The sequence below is a fragment of the Motacilla alba genome, chromosome 3 (assembly GCF_015832195.1).
Source record: "Motacilla alba alba isolate MOTALB_02 chromosome 3, Motacilla_alba_V1.0_pri, whole genome shotgun sequence".
Lineage (NCBI taxonomy): Eukaryota > Metazoa > Chordata > Aves > Passeriformes > Motacillidae > Motacilla > Motacilla alba.
Genome location: NC_052018.1, coordinates 84366308 through 84385504, shown reverse-complemented (window position 1 = coordinate 84385504; position 19197 = coordinate 84366308). Strand labels below are relative to the sequence as shown.

Below are 19197 nucleotides of genomic sequence, written 5' to 3'. Positions count from 1 at the left end.
CCCAACTTTGGGGCTTGTGAGGCCCTCTTTGCTGTAACTTTGCTCTAAAGTTGAAACACCATCTTACCACTTTGCAGTATGCAGAAGATTCCTCTTGCCTGGTGAATGTAGGACACATCATACATGTTTAAGAAAACAAAATGATAGCTAATTTTTTTCCTGGTGTTCTGTTCCTCTTCCATTCCCCATATGCAAATCAGTACTAACCTGGATGATCTGTGTAGTTTTTGACTTGCTCTTCTCTCTCTCTCTGTAGGTCTCTGTTCAGTTCAGGTCCTCACTGTGTAGGAAAAGCCCCTCTTCAAATGAATTAGTACAGCTGCTTTGACTGCAGAGATGGTCGTCTAGAGAAACAATTGCAAATAAATAGTTCTTATTAGCTTTCTCTCAATATAAAAGGCATCTCCAATGTTTTTTTCACTTTCAAATGAAATTACAGAAGAAATATATACAGAGGTTCCTATATGGTCTCTTTTATTTTAGTGCAGGACTAGTCTTCTTCACTGAAGCACTCAGCAGTGCTCTTAATTTATGCTACAATCAAATGCAATATGAGTATCTCACATTTTCCACTCTGTCTTCAGCACTGATTGCAAATGCACTGTGGACAAATTGATTTGTTACTCTATACATTAACGCTGAGTATAGGGATCATAAGTGATCATTGATAAAGAAAAAGAAACACCTTTTTTTCTGCACATAGTGTGATTAATATACAAAAGATGTTTTTCAGATGGTACAGAACTATTGGTGTTATCTTCTTTCTATCAGAGGCTCTAAACAGATGATTTCCAGCATTCATAAGGAAATCTGTTTTGAATTATTTGCTTTTATCATTCAGCTAATTTTCTTGTTGTTGGGTTTTTTCATTAGTTTTTATTAAAGCCAAATGAGTGTGCTCCAGGACATTCCACAAATGCTGCTGTACTGCCACTTTAGGAAATACCATTAAAGCGACCTTTTCCTTGTTTGCTTCCCATGGTATTTAACTAAACTGTTTTAGGAGAAACATCATTAGAATTGTCAATTTCTCCATGTGTGCCTTAAGGTTATTCATAGAAACTCTAGTCTTTAGGGGATACTAGAAAAACAGGGCTTTGTTTTTCCCTCATTATCCCCATGAAGTAACAGTATCAACTTTAACACAGGTCTATCAACAATTAGCCAAATTCAGCCCTCATTGTCTCTCTCTCTTCTTCCCACCCCCCGTAAGTGTTTGATACTGGGGAAAGACACCACCTTAGAATCACAAGAGAGTGAAGTCCTCTACCCAACCTCAAACTGTATATAGCACAGGAAGCAATTCCCCACCCCCCAAAAACCTTCCACCACAATTCCTGATTTTTGCTCTGGTGTCACTTATTTTAAGAAGATGTGGGACAGTCCATCACAAATAGTACTTGGACCAAAATAGTAAGTGCCATCTATGATCACAATTCTTGAGCTGTTTTGACTCAGCCATAATTAAAAAAAATAGATATCACAGAGCGCAGAACAGTTAAGGCTGGATGAGACCTCTGGCAATAATCTCCTCCAAAACTTGTGTTCAAAGAGGAGTCAACTAGAGAAGGTTGCCTGGAGCCCCATCCAGTCAGGTTTAGAGTATCTTCACATATGGAGCCTCCACAATGTCTTTTAGCAACTTGCATCAGTTGTTTTGATGACACACACATTAAGTTATTTTTCTTATGTTTAAATGGAATTTCCTATGTTTCAGTTTGTGCCTATCAACTCTCATCCTGCCACTGGGCACCACAGAGAAGTGTTTAGCTCCATCTTCTTTACTCCCCATATCAACAAGTATTCATATATACTGATAAGCAGTCCCAGATCCCTCATTCTCTCCTCCTATGTCAGACATACCAGTCCTTTAATCATCTTTGCAGCCCTTTATTGCACTCTCTCCATATCTTTCTTACCCTGCAGAACTCCAGAGCTGGACACAACATTCCAGATGTTGAGCAGAGAGAAAAGATCATTTGTTTTGACTTGGTGGCAGTTTTTCCTAATATTGTCCAAGGCTGTTGTCTGCCACAATGGTACAGTTTAGACTCATGTTAAAATTGTTGCCTACCTGAACTCTGGGTCCTTTTGCACAAGGCTATTTTCCAACTGGTTGGCCTCAGCCTGTACTGATGCATGAGGCTTTTCCTCCTCAGAAAAAGGACTTGGGTTGAATTCCATGAGATTCCTATTGAGATGCCTCCAAATAGCAGTATAACCACCTGGTCTGTCAATTTTCTTCCCAGTTTTATGTTGTCATCAAATTTGCTTAAGGTACAGTCAGTCCCATCACCCAGGCCATTAATGAAGATGTTAAACAGTTTTGTATCCCAGAACTAAAACTGGGATAATCTATTTGTTGGCCTGCAGCTGATCTGTTTGTTGCTGACCACAACCTTTCTAGCCCAGCAGCTCAGCTAGCTACTAAGCCATGTCACTAATCACTTATCTAGCCCATAGTTCATCAGTTTGTCAATAAGGACATAATGTAAAAGTGTCAAATGCTTTACTAAAGTCACGATAAACAGCATCTACCAGTCTCTCCTTATCTCATCATAGAAGGCTATTAGGATGGTCAGGAATGATTTCTCCTTATGAGTGCTGAGTATTTCTGGTCATATTCTTGTCCTTCGTATGTTTGGAATTGGTTTCTAGGATGGTATATTCCTTCACCTTTCTAGGGATTGAGATGAGGCTCCCCACCCTGTCTAGACAACCTTTCTTGTTCCGTTTGAAGATAAAAATAACAACTGCTTTCTTCCTGTCCTCGGGAATCACCCTCAGTGGCTATAACCTTTCAAAGCTAATCAAGAGTGGCTTCACATTGACGTTAAACAGCTCCCTCTGCATTTTTGGGTAGCTCCCGTTAGATACCAAGGACTTACTTATTTATTTGTACAGTTATTCCTGAATCTAATTCTTATTAATCGAGGGTGAGTGTTTCTTACTCCATACATTGTAGCTGACAGGTCTCACAGGCATAGGATTTCTCAAGGTCAGTTCTTCCAGTGAAGATTACAGTGAAGAAGACTTGAGCATCTCATCCTTTTTTGTGTCCTTTGCCACCAGGTTCCCTAGACTATTCAACAGTGGGTCTATTTTTTCCCCTCTTCTTTCTTTTGCAATCATTCTCCCTTTAGACACCCTTTTTGTTGTCCTGCACGTCCCTTAGCAGACTCAAGGCCAGGTAGGTCTTGGTTTTCCTTATCCCATCCCCACACATTCAAATAGTGACTCTATATTCCTTCCAAGTCACCTGACCATATTCCCAGCTCTTGTAAAATTCCTTTTATATTTAGTTAGAAGCTCTTTGCTTACCTACATGTGCCTCCTAACACCTTTGTTTCATTCCCTGCTCATCACAATGAACTCAAGTTTAAAAGAGGTGATCCTTGAAAATCACTGGACTCTGGTGGACCTTTCTTCTTGCCAGGGCCAAGTCTGGTGGAATTCTTTCAAGGAGGTTTCTGATCAGGCCACAGTCTGCTCTCCTGAATTCTAAGGTTGTTATCCTGGTTTCTGTACTGCTCCCTCCTCTCAGAATCCTAACTCTGCCATCCCATGGTCACTGCAGCCTAAGCTACCCTTAACTTTCACACCCCTAGTCTGTTCTTCCTTGTTTGTAAATGTTAGGTCCAGTAGAGTGACTCTTTTATTCAGCTCAACCATTATCTGTGTGAAGAAGTTACCATCACTCCAAAAACCTCCTGGATTTCTTGTGCTCTGTGGTATTGCTCTTCCAGCAGAGATTGAGGTGGTCATGAGCCTCTTCCAGTTGTCTGAAGAAGGTCTCCTTTACTCATTTTTTTTTGATCTATAACAGACATCCAGCAAAGCTCTGGTTTATTTCCCACAGGCTCTCAGCTGTCTTGTGGTCTATCACCATGATGAGGTAGTGTGAAACAGATCCTATAATTGGAGAACCATTTCACAGCAACATCAGACTCCTCTGCTGCAGCTTTCCTTCCTATGTTTTTAGGGAGCACTCAGAAATTCAAATATATGCTGTTCTGGGAGACCTCATGCTCATTCAAATCAATACCACAGCTCAGGGTCAATTTAAATCAGTTTCCCTGTATACCATAATTCCTTCCCAGTGTGCTGGTGTTAATATTTCCTTCCTAGTCTCCAGTCTTGCTGCTTGGGACTTCACCACACAACAGCTAAGATTGTTGCCTTAGACTGGCTAAAATTTAAGGCATCACTACCTTCTGAGAAAAGATTTTGTTGAAACTTCTTTCACCTCATTAATGTACAGAAACCCTCACATGGGCCTGTTGACTCTAGGGCTCTCTGCTCAAGGTTATCTGCATTCATGTCCCTGTTACCATTTCATTATTCTGTCCTTATATTCCCTGAAGAGCTATGCTTAGTGACGCAATTCACATGGCATTACATCTTCTCATCCCTGAGTCTAAAAGTGAGGTAGCTTGTCCTACAACATTTGCAATTGTAAAAATTTTTCATTCTGATGAAAAAACTGGATTTGAACAGGAGACCAAATCTTTGTTCAACCACATGTAATATTACTTATATTGATCTTATATTAATCTAATCTTACTTATCAAGCAGGCCTGCTTCTTCTTATAGGATTACTTTTGGTATGAGCATTGTTTGATTCTGTATTCACATCTACATCTATCAGGGCCACAGTATTTCACTATGCAATGAAGTGATCCCTGTCTCCACCTTTCTAATACACCATGTAAAAGAACTAGGATGTAGCATCTGACAAGAAGCAACAGTCATACTTCTGCATAATGCTCATTCATCTCAAAGGAAGTTCCTGCCTCAGCTGACACTAAGGCAGTGAATGCATAGAGCTCTAAGAAGCATTGCCTGGCAAACTTTCTATATGTAGTCCTAAGTGGTTTTCTTAAAAGAGCTGGCAGAGATGGAGCAGGGAAAGAGAAGTTTAATGCCAAATTTCTTTACTTACTGCAAATATCAACCCCCTTGAGTAATAATTTGACATTCCTTAGCAAAGTACACTCTACTTTTGAAATATTTACCATTCCTTTATTTTTTATAACCTTAAGAAAATTTGGAAGGAATGTGAACTGTTTTGGTTTTTGTCATCCTATGATGACAGAGATTTATTTATAGCCGGGAACTGCAGGACAGTTCTCACGTGGCTGCTGAAAATTAAAACAGCATGTAGAGTTTTTGTTTTGTTTTACTTTTATGCCTTTGCTGCTACAATCTCTCCCTGCGTTCCCTAAACCCTTGTTATTGTAACCAGAGCCACATTTTGCATTGCTACAATGGCAGGGTTATGTAAATTCCAAAGGTTTTAAAGGAAAGGGCCTGTAGATTCTACTCTGGGACACAGAAAATTTGACACAAACAGTTATGCCCAACATCAAGGGAGAGACAAAAGTATTCGTAAATTGTCAAGAGACAGGAAACTCAAGTCTCAGCATCAGCCTCAACCTGAAGTTTTCTAAACCTTTAGAACTTACTGGTTTCATTTAAATTGATTGCTCTCTCATTTTCAGTGTTGTGCTTTGCTAGGGAAAGGAAAGTTTTCTTCAATCACTTTTGAAAATCTTTGTATATTCTATCCCACTTTTCACCAGTGTGTACAGGTTTACTCAGAAGAGCCAATAAAAGAAAGCTCTACAGGTACAAATATTTTCAGATCCAAGGAACTGAATTTTTTCAATCATGATGAAAATGTGCATGTTGAAATACTTTGCTTTAGTCACGATTATTTTTATATTAAAAAGAAAATCAAAATGAAAGAAAAAAACCATAATCAGCAAAGGTTTTAAGGTAAGAGAGTGACCTTGCAAACACTTTACGGCACTTAGGGTGGGAAGAAGTGTGATACATGTTGCACATCTGTACACTTCTGAGTAACCAAGTTGTAATGCTGACATTACCTGTGCATTTCTGTGTGGGCATGGGCAAGCCAATTCATGTCTCTGACTCTGTACTCTCTAAAAGAAGGATAATCATACCTGACTCACTCAGTGTTAGAAGGTTCTGCATAAGCTCATCTTAGTCCTCAGTATTTAGACAGCTCAGCTAAATGAGAAAAATATTTAGCCCACTTCTCCAGATTTGCTTCTATTTAAGTTCTAAATCACCATTAGATAAATCATGTTTAGACCTCAGACATAAAACTAGATTACATTATTCCTGAAGTATGTGGAAGTTTTGCTCAGCATGTTGCACCCCAATCATTGGAGTGTGCTAATGAGAGCTCATGGACTTTGTGAAAAGGTGCAGTCAGAACTCCCTAGCCAATTCAGCTGACACTATAAGGAAGAATGAGGCTGTGATGGCACTCCAATGTGCTGCTTTCTATAGCTGTTAAATTTTCTTGTAAGCCTTAAACTTACTGCAATGGATATGAAAAAAAAAAAAACAAACAAAACAAAACACAAAAAAAACCCACAAAAAAAAAAAAAAAAAAAAAAAAAAAACAAGGAGAAAAAAAAACTCACAAAAAAACCCAAATAACCACCAAAACCAGCAGGGCTTGCTGCATTGTTCACACACCTCTCTGGTGCAAGATCAGTCATGGTAAGTGAGATAGAAAATGAAGCACTGGCTCACACTTTGCAAGCAGGTAGGTCAAGCCAACACGGAACAAGCATTCCAAGCAATTCCCAAGCTGTGATATTTCAAAAACAATCAGTACAGTTGAAAAGACACTTTCAATAGTGTAAAATAATTCCTACTCACCTGGTAGTTATTGTCACTGCACAGGTGGCAATAGCTATTATCATTATAAAAGTGTAGCTGTTTAAATCTGATCATGGAAGACAAGACCCACTTCTAAAGGTGCAGCTACACAAGATCTCTGCACAGCTCAGAAGTTTCTACCGGTCTGGCATACGTGTTTATTTACTTGGAGCCAAGAATTGCCCTGTGGAGCTCTGATCCTGACCATCACTGTGACCTTAGGCAAATAACTGAATGCCTCTGCACCCACAATTTCTTTTGAAGTCAACTGGTGGTGTGTATGCTCACCAGTTCTGAAGAAAAACCCAAGCCCTACAGGCTAAAGCCAAAATCTGTTAGAGCTGCAGTGTTTTGGGTTCATCATAAATTATATAAACTTTAACACAAAAACTGAAGCATCAACAGATAAGAAATACTTTTGTAAATGTTGTCATGTAATTGTACCAATAGAACCCAACTCCCAAACACAGAACAGTAAAGTCCAAGGGACCATCTATATTAACAATTTTTGGAAGGGGACAGCTTGTTCAAAATCTATGTTGAGTCAGAAACAAGCAACCGTAAGACAAAAAGAAACTAGAATTCAAGTCTGTTATATTAGGCTGTGTCCCATTCTTAGTGTACCTAATCATAAGTATCTGAGAACTATGTATGTTGCTGAATCAAATAAAGCACTGACCAAAATTGTTACTTTATTTTATAAGTTATGCTTATCGATAGCCTAAACTGTTGTGTTTTTTCCTCACAGATTACTAGTTTAGTGCTCAAAAGCACTGTGGAGCACAGACAAGAAACTCTGATATCCTATAATATGAAATTCCCCAGATTTTGTTCTTAGACATGATTCAAAATTGATATGTGCCTCTAAGTGATCAGCACTGCTTCATACACCCTTCAGTATTTCATCAAAGTATTAAGCAAGATGGAGTTTGCTTAGCTTTTGGGACCTGTGAAGTCTGCAGCCTGTAATTATTGACCAAGCCAGCATTATAGCTCTTACAACTCATTAGTTTCCTTGAGTTGATGAAACCCTTCCTCACCCTCCATGCTTGCACACCCAACAGATACTTCTTGGCTCAGCACAATTAGCAAAGCAGGCAGGACAAGGAGCCACTTAGTCACCTCTGCAGCATTTTACAGCAGAGAACCTTCAGTAGCTGACACTTGTCAAACAAGGCAAAAAAGCCATAAAATACCGATAAACATAACCACACAGATTTCTGACACATCAGAAAGACCATTTAAAGAAGAAGTCTAAAAAAATCCTTGCTCTGATACCAAATGACAGTAAGAATATAAAAGGCCTCTGTTGGCCCAGTGGTTCAGTGTGGTGAGGTTTAGTTATGCCCATCTTAGATCCTCAGTGCTATGATATTCCTCTGCTTGCATGAAGAAAGGAGGGCAAAAAGAATGAACAATGGTAAACACATGGGTAGAAGCCACACAGTAAAAAAAAAAAAAAAAAAAAAAAGAAAAAGAAAGAAAAAAAGCACAAACAACAACAACAAAAAACCTTCCATAAGCAGGAGTAAAATTAGAATAGCTCAGTTGGAAGGCACCTACAATAATCAGTCCAGTTCCCTGATTGCTTTAATGCTCTCTAATAGTGTAACACAGGTGAGCTGCAAAAGGCAGATTTGTCTTGTCCTCTTGACCTGCTGCAATCAGCTGCACCCAAAAATATCTGGAGGGAAAAAGACACCTGACAGAGATATGGTGAAAATGACCCAAACTAAGAAGCAGCAACTCCGAGGGTGTGGGAAAGTCTGCAAACAAATCACTGGGTGTGTCAGATACACAGACGCTGGTATAATGCGGTGATTACTGTGTCTCAGTGAATATGTAAAAGTGAGCTTGGTGTTTTAAGAGCCAGGCACAATGACCGCTGAACAAACTCCAGTCTGGCTGCATTTGCCTAGGAGCAGTACTGCATTTGCTGTGACCCTAAAGCTTCATGGGATGTTCAGAGATAACTGAAGCCCAGAGCTACTAAACAAATCCAGTGTGGCATCTTATTCTACATGGAGATTTTCTAGACTAAATATCACAGAACTGGGAAAACTGCTTCTGTGACACCCATGAGTGAATTTCTACATGAGCTTCACTGAAGCTACAGGGCCCATTATTTCCAATCCTGATATCATCACAAGATGCAGTGTGTATGATCCACATCAAATGGCAAAATTCAGCCCCAGAAACAGGCCTCCAAAATGTTGGTGAGAAGCTTTAAAATTCTAAATGCAACAAATATAGGAACATAGAGAGGCCATGGATTTAAGCTCACACACTCTGTACAGAAAACCTAAGATATAAACCTTATACTTTTGTGCAGCCTTGGTTGTTCCATTGCAAGCAAGCAAGCAGACAAACAAGAGGTAGATAACACACTGAAAAGCACACACTCCAAGTTAATGGCAGTGGTCAGCCAGCAGAAGCAAGCCCAAGATTTACAATGAAGGAATTCCCAATGAAAGTTAGAGTTTTTTCCATTTCTATGGAGGCATTGGTGCCCAGTGTGGCATCAAACTGTCCAGCTCCCTCTATCTTCTTTGTGAATTAGGTTTATTCCTGAAGGAGCTCAAGAATCCCGAGAGACCATGACTAAAAAGGGCTCAAAGAAAAAATGAAAGTTGCCTCTCTCCTCCACTGTGTAACCACTTAGCACTGAGTACCCAGAACTGTAGACAGTGTTCCCAGTGTTGTTTCAGCCTAGCTCAGAGACATGTTTCCTCAGCAGGCTATTGGGATCAAAGACTTCAGGCAACGTCCCTCAAAGGAAAGACAAGGCAAAACACAGAGGGTACTTTTTCACCATCTGCTTCCATTTTCATTTGCTGCACTCCCACATGTCACCAGAGTCTGTGGGGTGGTCATCTGGATTCTGGGTCATGTGCATTCATGGCAGTATAAGACTACAAGGTCATCACATCCTGTTTCCTACAATCATAGACAACTGTGTAATAGACACGTAGTCCAGCAGTCTCCACAGCACATTTATTCCGAAACCATCACACATTAACATATGCCTTTTCAAGTGACCAATGGGAAACAATTAGATAAGTTTTCCAGTCTGAAGTGAGGCAGCAATTTTCATTCTTAGTTTAAAGCAGCTGACAATGACAAATTAGGTATTTCATTGTACTGAGGTATAATATCATCTCCCTGACCTCTGTTAACTGATTCTAGAGATTATAAAATTTAGTCCAGTCTGTGGATAAAAATACATAAAACTAGAGATAACTTTTTTATTATAACTTTTATATAAAAGTTTTTTTAAATTTATGTCAAAATTAGAAAAAACCCCAAAATCTTGATATGCATGTAATCTGAATTGTATGTTGACATATATTGCAAAAAATCAAAGCCAGAAATTGAAAAACTGATTCTCAGAACTGATGAAGTGACAATCTTATATTGCTTTTTGACAAAAGTACAGTGATACCATATGAAAGTTTTGCTACATTATGAGAGGTCAACTGTAATTTGTATATACAGTATTTTCTTAGATAAGGCTTAGGCCCGTTCCACAGTAGCTTAGCTACATTAACACATGTGTAAATCAGAAAGAGAAGGGGCCCCTGGAGATGTCCCAATAGATGTGAACATCGTGAACATCACCACTAAAAGTAAGCTGGGGATGAGACAGTGAGGAGTCACTTGCTAAATTTTGCCTCTGATTTAACAGAAAATGTGTCATGAAGGACACAGTAGGGCATTTATAGCACAACACATGTCCCCCAGCAGGTACATGAAGCTATTCTAGATAAGTCCAGACACAGCTGGTAAACAATTCATGGGTCCCCCAAAGAAAATTTCAAAAATTTTCGGTCAGAAAATGCATCTGTTTTTCTCCCTATAACTTAGTAATGGTGAGTGCCAAAGACTTTGTAACATTCACAGACTGCCTGAATCCTGCTGACGATGAAAGGCTAAGGTCAAGCTTTGTACTTCTGGCATTGGCAACACATTTCAGGGCCTCTACAACAGAGCCAGAGAGATTCACTCATTGGGACGCCTGACCCACAGGGCAGTAAAAGTATGAAACAAGCAAAGAGGGCAAGTTCATATCTCAGTAGGGCACAGTTGGAAGACAGTTCATATTGGCAGGGCCCTAGCATGGTTATTACTCTATCCCTGCATAACAGTGCAGGAGGATGCTGACACATCAGAGCTCAAGTGAGAACAAAACCAACTGTCTCTCTGTGCACTCAGCTGTTAGAAACAGTTTAATTGGTTCCCGCTGTATACACGGCTGCAAAAGTAGCAAAGGACTGAAGTCCCCTCATGTTTGGTCAAGATCTTGCTTTCTTTCATCTGTTGTGCAGATGCTGATGGGGGTCACCTGCCTGGAGGGGGGTCAGGATTCTGCCAAATGGATTTAAGGAGGGTACTCACAGTCCAGGCATCCCAGCTTAATGGTCAGTGACTCAGTAAGAAAACCAAGATTGTCTGCACTGGTGGATGGCTCTATTCCTAAAGTTTGTAAGGAAGAATGATATCCTGGCAAATCTTCTCTGCAGATGTATGCTGTTTTATCTAACAAATAAACCCATTCCACCTAGTAGGGAAATTCTCTTACAAGCATTATCAGCAGTACCTAAGTTCCATAGTCTCAATACAGGCAAAAATCTAAATGAAGTGTGGAGTATAGGAACAACAGGAGATTGTAACTAAAGGCTCTGGGAAGATACAAGGGAGGGAGTAAAAATGGAAAGAAGCACCCACTCTGCAATAGGGTGACATTCTTGCATTCTGGGAGTAGTATGATTTTGGTGAATATACGGTTTGTCTATAGACAGGAGACTAAAAGCAATATAATGATTAAGATTATGTTGTAACATTTTAATTAGTAACTATGGCTTTGCTACACTAACACTTCAGAAGATGCAAAGATGTATGAAAAAAATGGGTCTAACCCACCTGCAAGGAGAGTACTTGTGTGATAGTACAAACTCTCATTAGTTTGCAGGCTTCTGAGAAAACTGTGTCTCAGTTTCCCAAAATTATAAATCCACTAATATTTGTAAAGTGCTTGGAAATTTTCCAGAGGAAAGTGCTGAACGCAAACAAGAAATTGCTGACTTTATGTGCAATTTATATGTGATTTAGCCTCACATTTTTATACAGTGTATGATTGCAGACAAGAAAATATTCTCAGTCTTTAACTTCTGGTCAAATAGGAACAATCCATTGACATGACCCAGCTCTATCAGAAACAATCTGACTAATGGTCATACAATACCCACAGCATTCAGGGCTTGATCTTAAACTAATGGAAAGTACAGAACTTGCTGTATTGTAGGCTGATGATTTATTGACTACATGTTTTCAGAGGGAATGGACTGTTGTAACACACTAGGGGTAAAACAATGGATTTATGTTAAAGGGAAATTATGTTACACCTCTAGAAGAGTCCAGGAAACTTCTATGCAAGGATCAGCAGAGACAAAGATGCTTAAACTGTTCCCCAGTTGTTTCATTCCTTCTTGAAAAGGTTGTTTGCTTTGACCTGACAAGCAAAGGAGCAGAATTGGCAGGCTGATGCAGAACAACATGGATTCCCACATATTTCTGTCACAGCCTTCTGGAGATTTGAAAGAAAACAGATGGCAGTGCAGGACCAAGAGCATGCAAAGAGATTAATGATTTTTAAAGACCAGCATGATTTACTTAAAAATATCCTAATTTTTTTATATTTCTAAAGCACTGAGCTTTCCTGGAAAATGGAAGAACTCAAAATATTTGTTAGTTACGAAAGTATCAGCAACAATATGCTACTGATGAGTACGTCTGTTTGAAATGTTTTAAGAAATATTTAAATGCAAAAGAAAATACAAAACATCCCTATAAAAATAACTAGAGAAGGGTTAGCAAGTTAAATATTTTCTGAAAAATTGTCACTCTTTGTAATCTACTTTTCAACTGGGGAACAAGCAGAGATGCTGATCCCTTTTTTCAATGTCAAGAAGACACAGACAGTGCTAAAAATGCAGGTATAGTTTCTTCACATGCATTCTTGACTTAAAGCCATCCAAAATACGAGTAACTTTCTGGAGGTTTGTGATGTGTCTGGTCAGCTTCCTCAGTCAACACCTCACAGATACGACTGCTGAAACATCAGAGGATCTTCACATTGTTTTCTCTCACAAAGACCACAGGAATATCAAATTGACTACATAGAGTCAGAAGTCCATCTAAACCAGTACCATATATCCAAGTAAAGGTCAGCTGCAGATGTTTAGGGAAAGCATATTAAAAACCCATATATAGTCTGATCCTGCCTCTGCTCAATCCTTTCAGTTTAGGATTTGCAGATGGGAGTATAGCCAGATTATCATGTTTAATAGTGGACCCATCCTCCAAGATTTTTCAACTCTTCCCACAACTTTGTCTTAGGAGAAGAAAATATTGCCATGTGCTCTTAAACCTTCAAAGGTACACTTGCAGGATTTCTTCACAATAAATCCAACCTGGATTGTGCTCCTTGGCATAAATGTTTCTTCTCTTTTGTGTCTGTGTTTGTGTATTTATTTTGTAAAACTGTCCTGGGAACAGGACAGTTCATGTCAGATCTTAAAATGTTAAATTGGACCTGATCATATTCTTCAAAGAGGAACAGGGGACTGTGCAAGTTTCTATCACTTAAGTCTTCACAGCTCATTAATCCAATTCTTTAAGCAGCTAAAAAGATTGCCCCTCCAAAAAACAAACATTATGAAAAGCCCCCCAAATCAGGCTTGTTCACTGCCTTGAATAATAAAATCTATAAAATAATAGAAAGGAGTTCTAGTTTATGCCTCCTTTATAAAAGTCCTATACCAGAGAGACAGAACAGACTTGTTAGGTCTCACAAATCATCTTTGTCCCCATTTTAAAGAAGAGCTGGGCCGGCACGTACATTGCCTGAATTTTAGTTATTTTGGGACACAGTGAAGAGAAAAATACTCTCCAGCAAAAACAAATGTGAACTTCAAAATTCATGGGCAGAAATACCAACTTCAGCAATTATTACTGGGAAGTCAGCAAGCACTTGTTATTCAGGGATGAAGTCTATTTCTTCCTTGCTGCCAAGGTTTTTCTCAGCTCCTCAAGGTTACCTCTATTTCCATTTTCACAATCTAAACACATCCTCCAGATCTCCAGCTCCCATTCCTTAAATTCCAGCAAGTCTTCTGATCTCATCCCTTTCTTATCTACTTCCTTCTTTTTACCTGAAGTTGGAATTTTTAACTCCAGAAAAGCCTTATCACTGGTAAAAGCCTGCCGTACTGTCAGAATAACTTTTCTACTCAATCAAAAAACCCCCCTGAGCTTCTCCTGGTCAGTTTTGCTACTCCATGTTACAGAATCATAGAATCACAGAATATCCTGAATTGAACAGGACCCACCAGGATCACTGAGTCCAGCTCCTGGCCCTGCACAGGACCATCCCAAGAGCCACACTATGTGCCTGAAGGCAATGTCCAAAAGCTTCTTGAACTCTGTCAGGCTGGTGTTGTGACCACTGCCCTGGGGAGCCTGTTCCAGTGCCCAACCACCCTCTGGGTGAAGAACCTTTATCTAATATCCAACCTACACCTCCTCTGCCACAACTTCAGGCCATTCCTCTGTGTCCTGTCATTGGTCACCATAGATTTTGTCCCGTATCTAGTAAACTCCTACTATTAGAAGACATTATCTGACACCATAGAGATCACTAGAGAAGCCAAAATCTCAAGTGTACAAATACCATGTAGGAAACTGAAAATATGTACCTAACAGGGAGCACGAATGTTCAGCAACATATAAACCAGACACAAAGCCTCAGGGAGGGAAAAGCTTATTTGACCATCACCAGGTACTCATTTAACAACACACAGCATTAAGATAGCTTGAGGCTACTCTACCAATAGCACTGCCTGGGATGTGATGTGTTCATGTGCCTTTGTGGTTCTCAGCAAATCACAGCTGGGAACATCCTGTCAAGAGAAACAAACCATGAGGACAGAACTGACACACCAAAGCTCATGGGAGCTTCCAGCAACATGGGACACATTTGTCTGTGCCTTCCACTGCTGTAAACCAGCAGTAGTTTCAGTACTTTCACAGACCTTCAGAGAGTTACACTGCTGTAGGAAGTATGTGAACAGAATCAAATGCACTCTGTAGATTTGCCCAAGTCCCTCAGCCAGCATTTCAAAAACAGCTTATAATTTTGGCTGCCTCAATTTTTGAGTCTCTTGGTGTCTTGAAAGACACTAAAAATAAAGAGCCAAAATTACAGGTTCCTTTGCACAACTTGGGCCTCAGTTTCTCTGTACGAAATTCTGATGTTACTTGGACTTACTTAGAATTGAAGCATGGAGTAAGTTTCTTGAACAATACAAAGCTCCAGAAAACTTTCACTAGATGACAGCTGACTTGCACTCAGGTCACTCAGGTTGGAAGATAACAATTCCTTGGCCTGATAACAGGCTTGTGCCAAACAGAAGTAGCGTCCTTGTTAAATAGAATTGCAGAAATATGATAAATTATTCAGACCTACTGCATGTTAGTATGTGTACTGAAAACTACCAGTTTTCTGCACATGCCTGAGTTCAAAGGAATGTGATATTAGGGATCGCAACTGGCAAATGGAAAAGCCACATGAGACACCACTGTCAATAATCAACAAACCAAAAAGCATGGGAAAATACACATAAACTCTTTCATCCAATGAAAATAAGAGCAGTCAGCTTTCTTTTAATTTAGGAACATGCTGTGCGCTTGCCTGGGGGTTGAAGGGCAGGGAAGGGAGAGAGGGTCAGCTCTCCATAGGACTGACCCAGGTTTGAAAATTCACAGCAACTAAAGTGCTGAAAGCCAAGCCTCCCACACATCCTTCCCCTATGTGTCAGGAAATAGTGTCCCCTGATTGCTCAATCTCCAAGTCAGATGGCTGGCCTGGAGGGACTAGACGGGTTTTTCAGATACCATCAGACCTTGGGGGAATTTTATATCAACAAAAGCAGATGGAGCAAACCCAAACAATTTTGGAGATCCCTTCAAGATGCTATTCAACTCTTGATGAGCCTCCCTGTCAATAAAGTACAGTAAGTGCACCTCATATCTGCACTTGGTAAGAAAAACTTTTGTGACTGATTTTCAGGATGAACAGAACTACATATAAGAAGCACAACTAAAAAAACAGCAGTGATAGCAGAAGACAAGTGATATGGTGTGGTAAAGCCACTAGGCTATCCAGGGAATTTGCTTACTCAGCTCTGTGAAACCATGAGACCTCACTTCGTGACACATAATATAGACTTCTAAAACCTCAGGGCTACACTGACTGTCATAAGCTGCAACAGGCAATAGCTTTCTGTTCCACAAAACAAAACTGAAAAATGCCTGCCTTGTTCATACTGTGTTTTTTTAATCTTGCTTCCAGGGCAAGTCCATCCATAGATGAACTAGCAATTTCCTGGCTAGTATAATCTCATCCAAATTCAAGGATGCTAAAACCCATGCCTTCTCATTGGAACTGAATTTATGTCCTGCCAGATCAATATCTCCCTTCCCATTGTTCTTCCCAGCCTTCCACTCAGTGTACAACTTTCCTTTTGAACCACAACTGACAGCCCACAGGGAATTTCCAGACTTGCAAACCCCCACAGGTAGTGTTGCTAACCTGTTGGATGCTGAGACTAAGGAAGGAGAGAAGAATAATGAGACAGACAGGAAGCAGTCAGATGAAAACACCCCAAATATAGAATTATCTCCTCCTTAGTTCCTCTTCTTACCTTCTCAGCTTTCAGCAGTTCTGAATATATGAGTCCTAAATTGCCTAAAATACTTTGGAGAGACAAACTGTTCAACCAGGTAAAAAGTGTTTGTGGCTCCAGACACTTGCCTTGGCTGTGACAGCTCTCAATTGTTTATTGGGGCATAAAGATTTCTAACAAGTTACTATATTCCTTAAGAAGTTTTTTTCTTTTACATTGCCAGCCAATGTGATTAGGCTTTTGTTAAGAAAAAAAAGCAGCTTCTTGGAAATGGAGCTGCTAGGCCCACTGGAAACAAAATCTAGTAAGAAATAAATGAGATAAAGGAAAAGATTCTGATACATCACAGCAAAATAGCTCAGATCCCAGTATGATTCCTTCCAAGTCTGAAGACTTCACTTCCAAAGTAGATCCTTGCATGATCTGCTCTTTTTTTGCATCCTTACACATGTATCAGTACAGCTGCTTATTCTCCAGCTCATGATTTGCATACCATGGCATCCCTTTGTGGGGATTAGACCTTGACCACCTGCCCAGTAAAAGAATATCTCCATTACATTAGCCAGCACAGTGATTACATCAACTTGCTGTTGTTTTCAGCACAGCTAGCTACAGTTGCTCAATTTCAATATGCAGTGGAGATCCCAGTAACCCTCCTTCATTTCAGTCCTCAATTTTCCTCTTTTATTGCCTTCTCCCTGCCCCAATAACCCACTCTGCCACACTCGAGAGGAAAAGTATTTGCAGACTTTTCCCATTATCAAAACAGCCCAATGCAGGGAATGATGACTTGCAGCGGCCTTTCTTGTGACTGCTTGTTGGCTGAAGCCAATTGCTAACAGCATGGGGACTCGCATTGTGTAATTCACATGGCTTCTGCTCCTCAGCCCAGCTTTGTGTTTATGCTCAAGGGCATCATCCCTCCTTCCAGCAACTACACAGGCCAACAATGTTCCTGCTGGCCAAGAGTTTTCTACAGTTACAAGTGCTTGCAAAGTGTGTCATCTTCATGCAGGAGGCCTCAAACCGTTCCTGGGGAAGCAAGCTGCTTCTGTCATGGGTCTCATTAGAGAAGATGCCAACAAAAAGGACAGCTGCCTGCACAGCTGTCCCCAGAACTGCTCCCTTCTCCACTTGAAGAATGAACAGACACCCAGGTGTGAGGTTGTTTTCAATCTCACAGGAGGTAAGGTTAATTAAATGTAGCATTGAATTTTAACTGCAAATAGATACAGCTGTGTGCCTCACAGAAAACACCATCTTCTTATGGAGAAGGCTTGGGAACCTCTGGATTGCAGAGGTATAAAAAAAATTACTAAGAATCACTACTTTTAGTTTGGACTTGGACCAGGTGCCTGTATCAGTATCTGCAGGGAGATTCTCCTTGTAGTAAGTGACTTGTTCATGTATGACCCTGTTACATCTAGGTTTTAGATGTGAGAGACACCTCTTCTCTGCAGAAGCAGAGGGTTCTTTGGAGAGCCCTTAGTATCAAGCAAGTACAGGCTTGAGGTGCTAAATTTGGCAGATTTAGCCAAGTGACTCCCCTTACTTGTTTTAGTATTTTTTATCACCAGTAGCCTGGCAGAGTGGGACAGGACTCCATTGTCAGGGGCCAGGGAATTACCTGTCATCCTCCTAAGGAAAGAGGAGCTGCTTGCTGCACAATATGACAAGCTATTAAAGAGTTAAAAAAGAAATCCTACATTGTGGAGTTGCCTAAGGAAGTTGATTTTTCCCTAAGGCTTATTTGGGATTTTCCTTTGCTGCTACCAGAACATGATCTAGCTGAATTTCAGTTAATTTTGTAGTCTTCTAAAAGTATGACCATCCCTTCCTCGCTCTCCTCAGACCTCCCTCATCCCCTGTCACCCCCATCCACATACAGAAGAGTGCAAAAGCCTGCACTGTCAGCCCCTCTGCATACCTTTGGGAGAAGCAATCAAACTAAACCTGAATTGTCTGTGTTGCCAAGCTGGCTTCAGGATATTTCAGAGGAGAAAAAAAAAGAAGAAAGACAATCAGTACTTGCAGGGATTTGTTCTCGAAAACAAGCAAAAACATGAGGAGCTTTGCTGCAGCAGCTGCACTTACATTGTAGTAGCTGTGTCTCTGCGTGGATCCTCCCTGTTCTGCAGTCCCGTAATCCACACAGAGAAATGCCTGTACTGCTCCTCTCACTGGCACTGCTGTTAGAGTGAGACTGGAACTGCTGCTGTTTTCACTTTCAGACCAGCCTCTCTCTCCAAATCCTCTGACGTCAGACAGCCTGCAAGAGATATTTATGGAATGAACAATCTAAAAGTTTTTCTAGGTAGATTTAAAACTGCACTATGGGGGGGAATCTGTACTTTTTGTGCTCTTGGATAGAAAACCCCTCCAAGGGGTTCAGGGAGGAAACTGGAGAACTACAGATGTGGTTGTATAAGTCCCTGGCAAAAGGCAGTACCTGTACTTTTCCGTCCATGGTATATTATATCCACACCCAGGCTGTAACTATCTGTCATACAAGTCCCCATTTGGAAAGTGGTTTTCCAGTCTCTCAGCTGTGCTTAAACAGGGTTTGAATCAAGCATGACATAAAGGTCTCTCACAGACACACTCCAAGCCCACAGCCCTCTGTTGTGTCCAGGATTTTACTGGATTTAACTAAAACAGGACAGAAACAGGGCCTTCCAAGCATCTTGTCCACATCGTCTTTCAGTTTGGCACTAACTCCTTTTAGCTGGATTGTTTTCTCAAGCATGTGGGCTATTTT

At 40.3% G+C, this 19197-nt stretch overlaps 1 protein-coding gene across 1 annotated transcript in view; it reads right to left on the bottom strand.

Moving 5' to 3' along the window:
* DAAM2 (dishevelled associated activator of morphogenesis 2) overlaps positions 1–18688 on the bottom strand; it is a 199500-nt gene extending 180812 nt beyond the window's left edge. The window contains exons 1-2 of the mRNA XM_038132377.1: positions 18534–18688; positions 208–344 (exon numbers count right to left, since the gene is read on the bottom strand). The gene's annotated coding sequence lies outside the window, so the exon portion shown is untranslated. The remainder of the gene's footprint in view (positions 1–207; positions 345–18533) is intronic.
* Positions 18689–19197: the final 509 nt, after the last annotated feature.